The sequence below is a fragment of the Triticum urartu genome, chromosome 7, assembly GCF_003073215.2.
Source record: "Triticum urartu cultivar G1812 chromosome 7, Tu2.1, whole genome shotgun sequence".
Lineage (NCBI taxonomy): Eukaryota > Viridiplantae > Streptophyta > Magnoliopsida > Poales > Poaceae > Triticum > Triticum urartu.
Window position 1 is genome coordinate 626,468,441 of NC_053028.1, and position 13,571 is coordinate 626,482,011.

Below are 13,571 nucleotides of genomic sequence, written 5' to 3' on the forward strand. Positions count from 1 at the left end.
CATCCGAGTGCGACAGCAGCGATCTGGCAGTGGAGGTTCTGATGGTCGATGGACCGCCCAGTCCCCCCGGTTTTACCCGCACCGACGGAGGCGCGGGAGGAGGCGACCCGTCGCGTCCCCATGAGGAGTATCTTCCCGAGCCTCTCACGTCGCTGCAGAGAGAAGAACTTCCCCGCCGGAACATCGATGCGCTGCACACTCCTATCGTTGGAGAAACCCCCGAGGATCGCCCCTTGGAGGACGCACACCTCGCAAACTTGGCCGAGCGCACTCGAGTGGAGAACCTCCAGCGAGCACTCGACGAGCGTGCGCGACAACGGGTTCCCGAATCCAGTCGACGTCAGCTCTTCCCGCCCCGCAGGTATATCGGACTCCGATTCAGAATTTAGCAGCTGCGGCCCATATAGCGGAGTCGATTCAGCCTTCCCAGTCGGAGGCTGGCAGAGACTTGCTGCAGATCAGAGCGTTACTCCGGGCAGCAGGAGATCAGAATTTCGTTGTTTCTCAGTCGCGGAACAGAATTCACAGCAGATCCGTTGCCGCGAACACAGTCCAATCGGCTCACAGCCCGAGATGACCCCCGAGGCATGAGGTACGTGGAGACCGGCGTGACCAGTATGGGAACCATGAGCAGTATGATCACCGAGTCGATCGTGACGGTCGACGTCGAGTGCCCACGCCTCCCCCGAGGAGCTGGTCGTATGTGCCTCGCCAGCAGGATGACAGGCGCCCTCATAGTGGTGGGCGAAGGATTCCAGTCGACCCCAGAGGGCCAGGCTTTGACGCGAGATCCATCCTCGTCCAGGGTCTGGTCGACAGGAACAGGGCTCACCGAGAAGGCCACGACAGAGATGCGCCTGCCAGCAGCAGAGTACATGTTTCGGGGCTAGAGTGCTTTAGTAGAGCCATCAGGGCTGCTGTGATTCCTCCCAATTTCAGGTTGGCGACTAGAGTCAGTAAGTTCACTGGCGAGTCCAAGCCCGATACTTGGCTTGAGGACTACCGAGTGGCCATCCAAATTGGCGGCGGCAATGATGAAGTGGCCATGAAGCACCTGCCTCTCATGTTGGAGGGCTCAGCCAGAGCGTGGCTAAACCAGTTAGCGCCTAGCAGCATTTACACTTGGGAAGATCTCTCCCGAGTGTTCGTCACCACATTTGAGGGCACATGCAAGCGACCAGCAGGACTGACGGAATTGCGGTCCTGTGTGCAAAAGCCGAATGAAACTTTGAGGGATTACATCCAGAGATGGATCACGTTACATCACTCGGTGGAGAATGTGCCTGACCACCAAGCAGTTTGTGCCTTCAAGGAAGGCGTCAAGTACAGAGAGCTGAATTTGAAATTCGGTCGAACCGGAGATATGTCCCTGAATCGGATGATGGAGATTGCCACCAAGTACGCTAATGGAGAGGATGAGGATCGACTCAGGAGTGGCAAGCTCAAGTCAGTCGCCCAAGAAACTGGAGGCAATTCCAATCGGAAACAGAAGCGGAAAGCCGAGCCAGCGGCTCCCGGGGAAGCCTTAGCTTTGGCCCAAGGAAAGTCTAAAGGGAAACCTAAAGGGACTTGGAATCCGAAAAAGGTTAAAGACCAGGAGGGGAATGATGTGTTGGACTTACCATGTATCGTCCACACAAAGAAAGATGAAGAGGGTAATTTCATTTACCCGAAACATACCACTCGGCAGTGTCAACTCTTGATCCAGCAGTTCCAGGGCAAGCAGCCCAAGGGTAAGGAAAAGGAGTCAGACAAGGTCGAGGACAAAGAGGACAGTGATGACGGATACCCTCAAGTCAATTCCACCCTGATGATTTTTGCTGATGTTGAGAGCAAAAGTCGACTGAAAGTTATTAACCGAGAAGTGAATATGGTCACTCCGGCGACACCTGGTTACCTGAAATGGTCTCAGACTGCCATAACATTCGACCAGTCCGACCACCCAATACACATCGCCACCCCTGGGAGGCAAGCTTTGGTGGTCGACCCAGTTGTTGAAGGCACTCGACTGACCAAAGTCCTGGTGGATGGCGGCAGTGGTTTGAACATATTATACGCTGAGACGTTGAAAGGGATGGGCTTTCCGATGTCCAAACTCAGTGCCAGCAACATGAGTTTCCATGGAGTCATTCCTGGGAAGAAGGCTGAATCACTCGGCCAGATTGCTCTTGATGTGGTTTTCGGTGATTCCAAGAATTACCGCAAAGAAAAGTTGACGTTTGAAGTTGTGGACTTCTAGAGAGCCTATCACGCTATTCTGGGTAGGCCGGCTTATGCACGCTTCATGGCCCGACCAGTTTACGTGTATCTCAAATTGAAGATCCCTGGCCCCAAAGGTGTGATCACCATTACGGGCAATCGGAAGAAAGCAGAAGAATGTTTTCAGAAAGGTTCGAGGATCGCCGACGCGCAGATGGCAGTGGTGGAGTTGCAGGAATACCAGAAGACTGCAGACCCGAGTGATCTGTTGCGAGCCAAGAAGCCCGCTACAGAGTCAGCTTTCCAGTCGACTGGCGATACGAAGACAGCTCACATCCACCCGACCGACCCCAGCGCCACTCCGACTCATATCTCGACAACACTCGACTCCAAATAGGAAGAAGCGCTCATCCAGTTCCTCCGTGAGAACTGGGACATTTTCGCATGGAAGCCTTCTGACATGCCAGGTGTTCCCAGGGAGCTGGCTGAGCATCGCCTGAGAGTCGACTCAAAAGTAAAACCTGTCAAGGAACATCTTCGACGGTCCGCCGTCCAAAAGAGAAAGGCTATTGGCGAGGAAGTGGCTCGGCTCTTAGCAGCGGAGTTCATCCGAGAAATCTACCACTCCGAGTGGCTCGCCAACGTTGTCATGGTCCCCAAGAAGGACAAGTCACTTTGCATGTGCATTGATTTTAAACATATCAATCGGGCCTGCCCAAAAGATCATTTTCCTCTCCCCCGCATCAACCAGATAGTCGACTCAACCGCGGGATGTGAGCGACTGTCTTTCTTGGACGCCTATTCCGGGTACCATCAGATCCGTCTGTATGGACCTGACGAGATCAAGACAGCTTTCATCACTCCAGTCGGGTGCTTCTGTTATGTTACCATGCCATTCGGCCTCAAGAATGCCGGAGCTACATTCATGAGGATGATTCAGAAGTGTTTACTCACTCAAATCAGTCGAAACGTAGAAGCATACATGGATGATATCGTGGTCAAGTCACGGAAGGGTTCTGACCTGCTGACTGACCTTGCCAAAACCTTTGCCAACCTCAGGAGGTATGATATCAAGCTTAATCCATCAAAGTGCAGATTCGGAGTCCCTGGCGGAAAGTTACTCGGTTTTCTCGTTTCCGAACGGGGAATCGACGCCAATCCAGAAAAAGTTGGCACTATACTCCGAATGAAAAGCCCTGTGCGAGTGCACGATGTCTAGAAGCTTACTGGTTGCTTGGCCGCCCTAAGTCGATTCATATCTCGTCTTGGTGAAAAGGCATTGCCTCTTTACCGATTGATGAAGAAGTCCGACAAGTTCAAGTGGACTCCTGAAGCTGATGCAGCATTTGCAGAGCTCAAAGCTCTGCTCTCCACCCAGCCGGTGCTTGCTGCCCCAATCAGCAAGGAGCCTTTGCTGCTTTACATTGCAGCCACAGGACAAGTCATCAGTACGGTACTTACGGTCAAGCGGGAAGAGGAAGGGAAAACCTTCAAAGTTCAGCGCCCAGTATATTATATTTCTGAAGTCTTGACCCCGTTAAAGCAAAGATATCCTCACTATCAGAAGCTTGTATATGGGATTTATATGACCACCAAGAAAGTTGCTCACTACTTCTCTGATCATTCCATTACAGTCGTCAGCGACGCTCCATTGTCAGAGATCCTGCATAACAGGGATGCAACCGGTCGAGTGGCAAAATGGGCGATCGAACTCCTTCCCCTAGATATCAAGTTTGAGGCAAAGAAAGCTATCAAGTCCCAGGCAATCGTGGATTTCGTCGCCGAGTGGATTGAACAACAACTGCCGACTCAGGTTCACTCAGAGCATTGGATCATGTTCTTTGACGGTTCCAAGATGCTAAATGGTTCCGGCGCCGGAGTGGTGTTGATCTCCCCCAGAGGAGATAAACTCAGATATGTTCTTCAAATCCACTTTGATTCCTCTAACAACGAGGCAGAATATGAAGAACTTTTATATGGGTTGTGCATGGCCATTTCACTCGGCGTCCGTCGCCTCATGGTCTATGGCGACTCAGATTTGGTGGTCAATCAAGTGATGAAGGAATGGGACGTCAGAAGTCCAACCATGACTGGTTATTGCAATGCAGTGAGAAAGCTGGAGAAGAAATTCGAGGGGTTAGAGCTTCACCACATACCCCGACTGAAAAATCAAGCAGCTGATGATCTGGCAAAAATAGGTTCCAAAAGAGAAGCCATTCCCAGCAATGTGTTTCTGGAACATATCCACACACCATCAGTCCAGGAGGATCCCTTCGCTGAAGAGGCCCCGCAGCCAAAAAGTGCCACAGATCAGAGTGAAGTTGAAGTTCCAGCTGTGGTCGACCTGGTCATGGAAGTCTTGGTTATCACTCCCGTCTGGACAGAACCTTACATCGCGTACATCCTAAGGAAAGAACTCCCAGGCTCGACAGATCGTCCGTCGATCCAAGTCCTTACAGTCATAAAGGGACAGTTATATAGAGAAAGCGCGACTGGGGTCGGCCAGAAGTGTGTTACACCAGAAGAAGGTCAGATGATCCTTAACGATATCCACTCGGGGACCTATGGTCATCATGCGTCCTCTCAGACCATTGTGGCTAAAGCATACCGAGCGGGGTTCTACTGGCCAAGAGCCAATGAGATGGCGAAAGAGATAGTCGACAAATGTGAAGGATGTCAGTATTACTCCAATATGCCGCACAAGCTCGCGTCAGCCCTGAAAACCTTTCCACTCGTCTGGCCCTTCACTGTTTGGGGGCTGGACATGGTTGGACCACTGAGAACGGGCAGGAGCGGCTTCACTCATGTGCTAGTAGCAGTCGACAAGTTCACCAAATGGATTGAAGCCAAGCCTATCAAGAATCTTGATGCTTGCACCGCTATCAGTTTCATCAGAGAGTTCATATTCAGATATGGAGTTCCACACAGCATCATCACCGACAATGGGTCAAACTTCGATTCCGACAAATTCAGGGCCTTCTGCGCCTCTCAGGGCACTCGGGTCGACTATGCTTCAGTCGCTCACCCCCAGTCGAATGGGCAAGCAGAAAGGGAAAACAGCCTAATTCTCAAAGGACTAAAACCCTGATTGATGCGCGATCTCAAGCATGCAGCAGGTGCATGGGTCGACGAGCTTCCATCAGTCCTACCCCGAATCGATCGACCGGAAGAACCCCATTCTTTCTGGTCTACGGAGCCGAGGCAGTCTTACCGAGTGACCTGCTTCACAACGCTCCCAGAGTCGAGCTCTACTCAGAAGATGAGGTAGAACAAGCCCGGCAGGACGCAGTCGACCTCCTAGAAGAAGAAAGAGAAATGGCCTTGATTCGATCGACCATCTATCAGCAAGACTTGCGTCGATTCCATGCCAGAAACGTGAAGAGCCGAGCCTTCCAAGAAGGAGACTTAGTCCTCCGAGTGGATCAGCAGAAACCACACAAGCTCGCTCCTACTTGGGAAGGCCCCTTCATAGTCACCAGAGTCCTCCACAATGGAGCATACCACCTCTACAATGTCGATCGCCAGATTGATGAGCCACGAGCCTGGAATGCGGAGCTACTCCGCCCCTTTTATACTTGAATTCTCACTCGGATGAGATGTAATAAGAAAAACTCCTGTAGTTTATTTGTCAAAGACAAGAGCGTTATAATTTTCCCAATCATTATTATTGTTTTTGTTTGCGTAAGAAATCCCCCAGTGGGTGGCTTAGCTGCGAATCCGCTTTGCCTAAGTTTGTAAAAACAGTTTCCTACCGAGTGGCGAGCCAGCCTCCCACTCGGGGGCTTAGCTGCGAATCCATTTCGCCTAAGTTTGAAAAAATCCTACCGAGTGGAGAGCAATCCTCCCACTCAGGGGCTTAGCTGCAGTCCAGTACTCGCCTAAGTTCTCTCGCTTGGAGACTTAGCTGTAGTCAGGCACTCGCCTAAGTTTGAAAAAATCCTACCGAGTGGAGAGCAATCCTCCCACTCGGGGGCTTAGCTGCAGTCCAGTACTCTCCTAAGTTCTCTCACTTGGAGACTTAGCTGCAGTCAGGCACTCGCCTAAGTTTGAAAAAATCCTACCGAGTGGAGAGCAATCCTCCCACTCGGAGGCTTAGCTGCAGTCCAGTACTCGCCTAAGTTCTCTCACTAGAAGACTTAGCTGCAGTCAGGCACTCGCCTAAGTTTGAAAAAATCCTACCGAGTGGAGAGCAATCCTCCCACTCGGAGGCTTAGCTGCAGTCCAGTACTCGCCTAAGTTCTCTCACTAGAAGACTTAGCTGCAGTCAGGCACTCGCCTAAGTTTGAAAAAATCCTACCGAGTGGAGAGCAATCCTCCCACTCGGGGGCTTAGCTGCAGTCCAGTACTCGCCTAAGTTCTCTCACTAGAAGACTTAGCTGCAGTCAGGCACTCGCCTAAGTTCGAAAAAAATCCTACCGAGTGGAGAGCAATCCTCCCACTCGGGGGCTTAGCTGTAGTCCAGTACTCGCCTAAGTCCTCCCACTTAGAGACTTAGCTGCAGTCAGGCACTCGCCTAAGTTCGAAAAAAATCCTACCGAGTGGAGAGCAATCCTCCCACTCGGGGGCTTAGCTGCAGTCCAGTACTCGCCTAGGTTCTCTCACTAGGAGACTTAGCTGCAGTCCGGCACTCGCCTAAGTTTGAAAAAAAAATCCTACCGAGTGGAGAGCGATCCTCCCACTCGGGGGCTTAGCTGCAGTCCAGTACTCGCCTAAGTACGAAACACATCTCAATCCTCAAGGATGACGAGGGGCGGGTCGACTGCCACCTTCTCCTGGAGAGCTTCGCCACAAATACAAGACATGGGTCGACTGCTTCCCTCTCCTTCGGAACTGCGCTGCGAGTGCAAAAGTTGTCTCGAATGAAGAATGGGTTCACTCAGCAGGAGATTCATAAAGATATTCAACGGTAAACCAAGTTCGGATAAATTCTAAAGGTTCCAGACCACAGATCGAAGTACTCGGGCATGCAGCCCGAAAAAGTTTAACAGTTACAAAAACCACTCGGCATTCCGAGGCAAATTTAAGGTGGGACATAAGAGTTTGTTCACTCCGCGGGAGGAGGGCTGGCAGGCTCGACGAACTCATCGAGGTCGACGTCGTCGGCTATCCGAGTGGCTGCAGCGATGAAAGTCTCCATAAAGGTTCGGAAGTCATGCTTCTGGGTGTTGGCGACCTTGATTGCTGCCAGCTTGTCTTGTCGCACCTCCTTGCAGTGGACACGAACCAAGGACCGAGCCACATCAGCGCCACACCGAGCAGAAGACTTCTTCCACTCCTGCACTCGGTCAAGGATTCCGTTAAGTCGAGTCATCAGAGACTCGAGATCGTTTTGGAGCGTAGCCTCTGGCCAAAGTGTCGGGTCGATCCGTGACATGGCGACCTTCAGTCGAGCCAAGTAGTCCACGGCACCGTCGATGCGAGATTCCAGTCGGAGTAGATTCATGGCAATTTCATCTTTCACGGGAGAGTTGATTGGATCCAAACCTGGTTCGATCCGCCCAGTCTCCTCTTCAAAGTTCTGGCAAAACTCTGCATTCACGATCCAAGGATAAGTCAATTTTCATACACTGAGTCGACACAAAAAAAACACCAGTCGGAACTAAATGTGCACCTTCAAGCTTGATGTACAACTTCTTGGCGAGGCTCCTCAAGTAGCTCTCCAGATCATCCCTCCTGCGAGCGATGCCTTCCATCTTTTCGTTCAAGTTGAGGTTATCCTTCTTCCAATGTGTACACTCCCTGTTGGCTTCATTCAGAGCGGTCTTCATCCTGGTATTCTCTTCTTCTAACTGGCCGACCGAAGCCAGCTTCTGTTCGGCCAGAGCGGTCTTGTCGTCAGCCTCCTTACGGGCAGCAGCCAAGTCCTGATCCTTCTTCGCCAGAGCTTCTCTCAGTTTTTCTACAAAGAAATGATGATTGATTTGGAAATAGCAGAAGGGTACTCAAGCCTAAAAACTAACCAGTCGACAAAATCGTCTTACCTACGGCGTCGTCTCTGACCTTTTGCAGCTCTGTCCTGGCCAGCTCCAAATCAAGGTTCAGTTGAATCTGCTGCTTCTCCAAGTCAGCAAAGCGAGCTCCAAGATCGCAAGATTTCTGAAATCAAAGGGGAGAAGTTATCGTTACAGCAAAAAAACAAAGGCAATAAATACTAAGACTACGGTCGACTGCCAGCAGTCCACCATAGTCTCGGGGACTACACCCAGTTAGTGCACTTAGCGTGCCCCCACCGGTTCTGATCCCACTCGACCGGCCCACCGAAGTCGAGTCCAAAAAAAAGAGAGAAAGAAACTAGAAATCAGACTACAGGCGACTGCCAGCAGTCCACCATAGTCTCGGGGACTACACCCAGTGGGTGCACTTAGCATGCCCCCACCGGTTCTGAACCCACTCGACTGGCCCGCCGAAGTCGTGTCCAAAAAAAGAGAGAAAGAAAGTAGAGCTCAGACTACAATCGACTGCCAGCAGTCCACCATAGTCTCGGGGACTACACCCAGTGGGTGCACTTAGCGTGCCCCCACCGGTTCTGATCCCACTCGACCGGCCCGCCGAAGTCGAGTGGAAGAGACAAACTACCGGTTTGGTTTATACATTCGGCAAAATACAAAGACTACAGTCGACTGCCAGCAGTCCACCGTAGTCTCCACTAGTCCAAAACTTCAATCGACGCACCCAGTGGGTGTACAGACGCAAAGATTTTCGGAAAGAATCTTCAGATAGCCGACTAACCTGAACGTTGCTCTGGAGAGCCGAGCTGGCATCATAGGCGGCTTGGCTGGCGTCCCGCACCATCTTCATCTTCTCCGTCATAATGCCCGCCTGGCATTTGGCTTCCCTAGCAGCATTCACCTCATCCTCTGGGACATGATGGGTCACAAAAACTAAAGACGGGTCGACAGGGGCCTGAGCAGTCGAAGAAGAAGGCAGGGCACTCGACAGGGGCTCCGCGAAGGTAACAGAACCCCGATTGACGTCACCAGTGTCCTGAACGACTGGTTCCGCCCTCGGCGTCGACTGTAGCGCCTCACTTATAGGAGCTCGCCTACTCTTCCTCGTCAAAGACCTCTCGGGCTCTTCATCATCATCAGGGAGGTCAATAATGTTGGGAGCTGTGCAAAGTTCAAATTGCCAAAATCACGTCACCCAATGATGCACGATGCAGTTGAATCGACCAAAGAAAGATAGTATGGCAGAAATCATACCCGGATTAGAAGTGACCGCATCCTCCATCACCTCATCATCATCCCTGTAAGCTGAGGTCCCGAAAGTGGCAGTGCTAACAATTCCAAAGTTCATCCAGTTAAAACAAGAAAAACAAACAGCGCGGAGCGTCGAGTGAATACAAGGAGAGACACTCACGCGGAGGCGACAGGGATATCGATCTTGATCTTTGGCAACGCCTTCCGAGTCTTCGGCTCTGCAACTTTGGGGTGCTTTGGCGCCTTCTCAGTCAGGGTTGGTGAAGAGACCCGAGGACATTTCGAAGACTGACCAGCCTGAGCAGTTGCCTTGTCGCGGGCACTCGGCCGTTCTTGGTCAAGCTTGGATCGTCTCTCTATGCGAGGAGGCAACTCGACTTCTTCCCCATCACTTGAGTCGTCACTTCCACCATCCCCTTCACCATCGGAAGTCCACTCGCCACTTTCGCCACCACTCGCCTCGCCTTCCAGAGCTTGCTCTTGCTCCCCGTTGGGCATCGAATACATTTCAATAATGGCCTGAAAGAAAGCAGGGAGAACAAAGTCAGTCAACGCAATACAGACGGTTGCGTGAGTGAATTCAGATTACAAGCAAAAACTCAGAATCATACCTGCTCTGGTGCACGCGACTGGTCGAATGGGGGAACTCTCCTGGCTCCTCTGGGATTGTCCTTGTTCCCGGTAATGCTCGACAGCCACTTCTCCAGCGTGTCGTCATCGACCTCCTCCGGGTGGATCTGAGTGGAGTCTTCTAGACCCGAATACATCCACGTCGGGTGGTCTCGGGCTTGGAGAGGCTGGATGCGCCGCTGAAGGAAGACCTCCAAGAGATCCATACCAGTGACCCCGTCACGAATGAGCTGGACCACTCGGTTGACCAACGCCTTCACGTGCGCCTTCTCCTCCGGGAGCACCTTCAAAGGGGAGGGTTTTTCCACTCGGTCCATGGTAAAGGGAGGGAGGCCAGTCGATTGCCCTGGCGTCGACTGGTCTTTGCAGTAGAACCAGGTCGACTGCCATCCGCGAACTGAATCGGGAAGAATCATGGCCGGAAAGGAGCTTTTTCCCCTCGTCTGGATGCCAAGACCCCACACATCTGGATCACTTGGGTCCTCTCGTCACTCGGATTAGCCTTTTTCACTGTCTGGGAGCGACGAGTGAAAATATGCTTGAAAAGACCCCAGTGAGGTCGACAACCCAAGAAGTTCTCACACAAGGAAATGAACGCGGCAAGATAAACGATTGAGTTGGGGGTAAAATGGTGGAGTTGAGCCCCAAAGAAGTTTAGAAACCCTCGGAAGAAAGGATGAGGAGGCAAGGAAAACCCACGGTCAACGTGGGTGGCAAGAAGAACGAGCTCACCCTCCCGGGGTTGCGGCTCGGATTCCTTCCCCGGAAGCCGCGCCGAGTCGTAGGGGATCAGCCCTCCCTCGGCCAGGTCGTTGAGGTCTTCTTGGGAGATCCTCGAGTGGATCCAGTCGCCCTGGTGTTGGAAATATGCCCTAGAGGCAATAATAAATTAGTTATTACTATATTTCCTTGTTCATGATAATCGTTTATTATCCATGCTAGAATTGTATTGATAGGAAACTCAGATACATGTGTGGATACATAGACAACACCATGTCCCTAGTAAGCCTCTAGTTGACTAGCTCGTTGATCAATAGATGGTTACGGTTTCCTGACCATGGACATTGGATGTCATTGATAACGGGATCACATCATTAGAAGAATGATGTGATGGACAAGACCCAATCCTAAGCATAGCACAAGATCGTGTAGTTCGCATACTAAAGCTTTTCTAATGTCAAGTATCATTTCCTTAGACCATGAGATTGTGCAACTCCCGGATACCGTAGGAATACTTTGGGTGTGCCAAACGTCACAACGTAACTGGGTGGCTATAAAGGTGCACTACGAGTATCTCCGAAAGTGTCTGTTGGGTTGGCATGAATCGAGACTGGGATTTGTCACTCCATGTGACGGAGAGGTATCTCTGGGCCCACTCGGTAGGACATCATCATAATGTGCGCAATGTGATCAAGGAGTTGATCACGGGATGATGTGTTACGGAACGAGTAAAGAGACTTGTCGGTAACGAGATTGAACAAGGTATCGGGATACCGACGATCGAATCTCGGGCAAGTACAATACCGCTAGACAAAGGGAATTGTATACGGGACTGATCGAATCCTCGACATCGTGGTTCATCTGATGAGATCATCATGGAACATGTGGGAACCAACATGGGTATCCATATCCCGCTGTTGGTTATTGACCGGAGGACGTCTCGGTCATGTCTGCATGGTTTCCGAACCCGTAGGGTCTACACACTTAAGGTTTGATGACGCTAGGGTTATAAAGGAAGTTTGTATGTGGTTACCGAATGTTGTTCAGAGTCCCGGATGAGATCCCGGATGTCACGAGGAGTTCCGGAATGGTCCGAAGGTAAAGATTTATATATGGGAAGTCCTGTTTTGGTCACCGGAAAAGTTTCAGGTTTTATCGGTAACGTACCGGGACCACCAGGAGGGTCCCGGGGGTCCACCAAGTGGGGCCACCGGCCCCGGAGGGCTGCATGGGCCAAGTGTGGGAGGGGACCAGCCCCAGGTGGGCTGGTGCACCCCCCCACAAGGGCCCAAGGCGCCTAAGGGGAGGAAGGGGGCAAACCCTAAGGGCAGATGGGCCTTAGGGCCCATGCCTGGTGCGCCTCCCTCTCCCCCTCCCCTTGGCCGCCGCACCAGATGGGATCTGGGCTGGCCGCCGCCCCTAGGGTGGAACCCTAGGTGGGGGCGCAGCCCCCCCTCTCCCCCTATATATAGTGGAGGCAAAGGAGCAGCCCATAGACGAAGTTTCTTCTCTTGTTGGCGCAGCCCTACCTCTCTTTCTCCTCATATCTCGCGGTGCTTGGCGAAGCCCTGCTGGATCACCATGCTCCTCCACCACCACCACGCTATTGTGCTGCTGTTGGATGGAGTCTTCCTCAACCTCTCCCTCTCTCCTTGCTGGATCAAGGCATGGGAGACGTCACCGGGCTGTACGTGTGTTGAACGCGGAGGTGCCGTCCGTTCGGCACTAGGATCTCCGGTGATTTGGATCACGACGAGTACGACTCCTTCAACCCCGTTCTCTTGAACGCTTCCGCTTAGCGATCTACAAGGGTATGTAGATGCACTCTCCTTCCCCTCGTTGCTGGTTTCTCTATAGATAGATCTTGGTGACACGCAGGAAAATTTTGAATTTCTGCTACATTCCCCAACAGTGGCATCATGAGCTAGGTCTATGCGTAGTTTCTATGCACGAGTAGAACACAAAGTAGTTGTGGGCGTTGATTTTGTTCAATATGCTTACCGTTACTAGTCCAATCTTGATTCGGCGGCATTGTGGGATGAAGCGGCCCGGACCGACCTTACACGTACTCTTACGTGAGACTGGTTCCACCGACTGACATGCACTAGTTGCATAAGGTGGCTAGCGGGTGTCTGTCTCTCCCACTTTAGTCGGATCGGATTCGATGAAAAGGGTCCTTATGAAGGGTAAATAGCAATTGGCATATCACGTTGTGGTTTTTGCGTAGGTAAGAAACGTTCTTGCTAGAAACCCATAGCAGCCACGTAAAACATGCAAACAACAATTAGAGGACGTCTAACTTGTTTTTGTAGGGTATGCTATGTGATGTGATATGGCCAAGAAGAATGTGATGAATGATATGTGATGTATGAGATTGATCATGTTCTTGTAATAGGAATCACGACTTGCATGTCGATGAGTATGACAACCGGCAGGAGCCATAGGAGTTGTCTTTATTTATTGTATGACCTGCGTGTCATTGAACAACGCCATGTAATTACTTTACTTTATTGCTAACCGGTAGCCATAGTAGTAGAAGTAATAAGTTGGCGAGACAACTTCATGGAGACACAATGATGGAGATCATGGTGTCATGCCGATGACGATGATGATCATGGAGCCCCGAAGATGGAGATCAAAAGGAGCAATATGATATTGGCCATATCATGTCACTATTTGATTGCATGTGATGTTTATCATGTTTATACATCTTATTTGCTTAGAACGATGGTAGCTTAAATAAGATGATCCCTCACTAAAATTTCAAGAGAAGTGTTCTAGCTAACTGTGCACCGTTGCGAAAGTTCGTCGTTTCGAAGCACC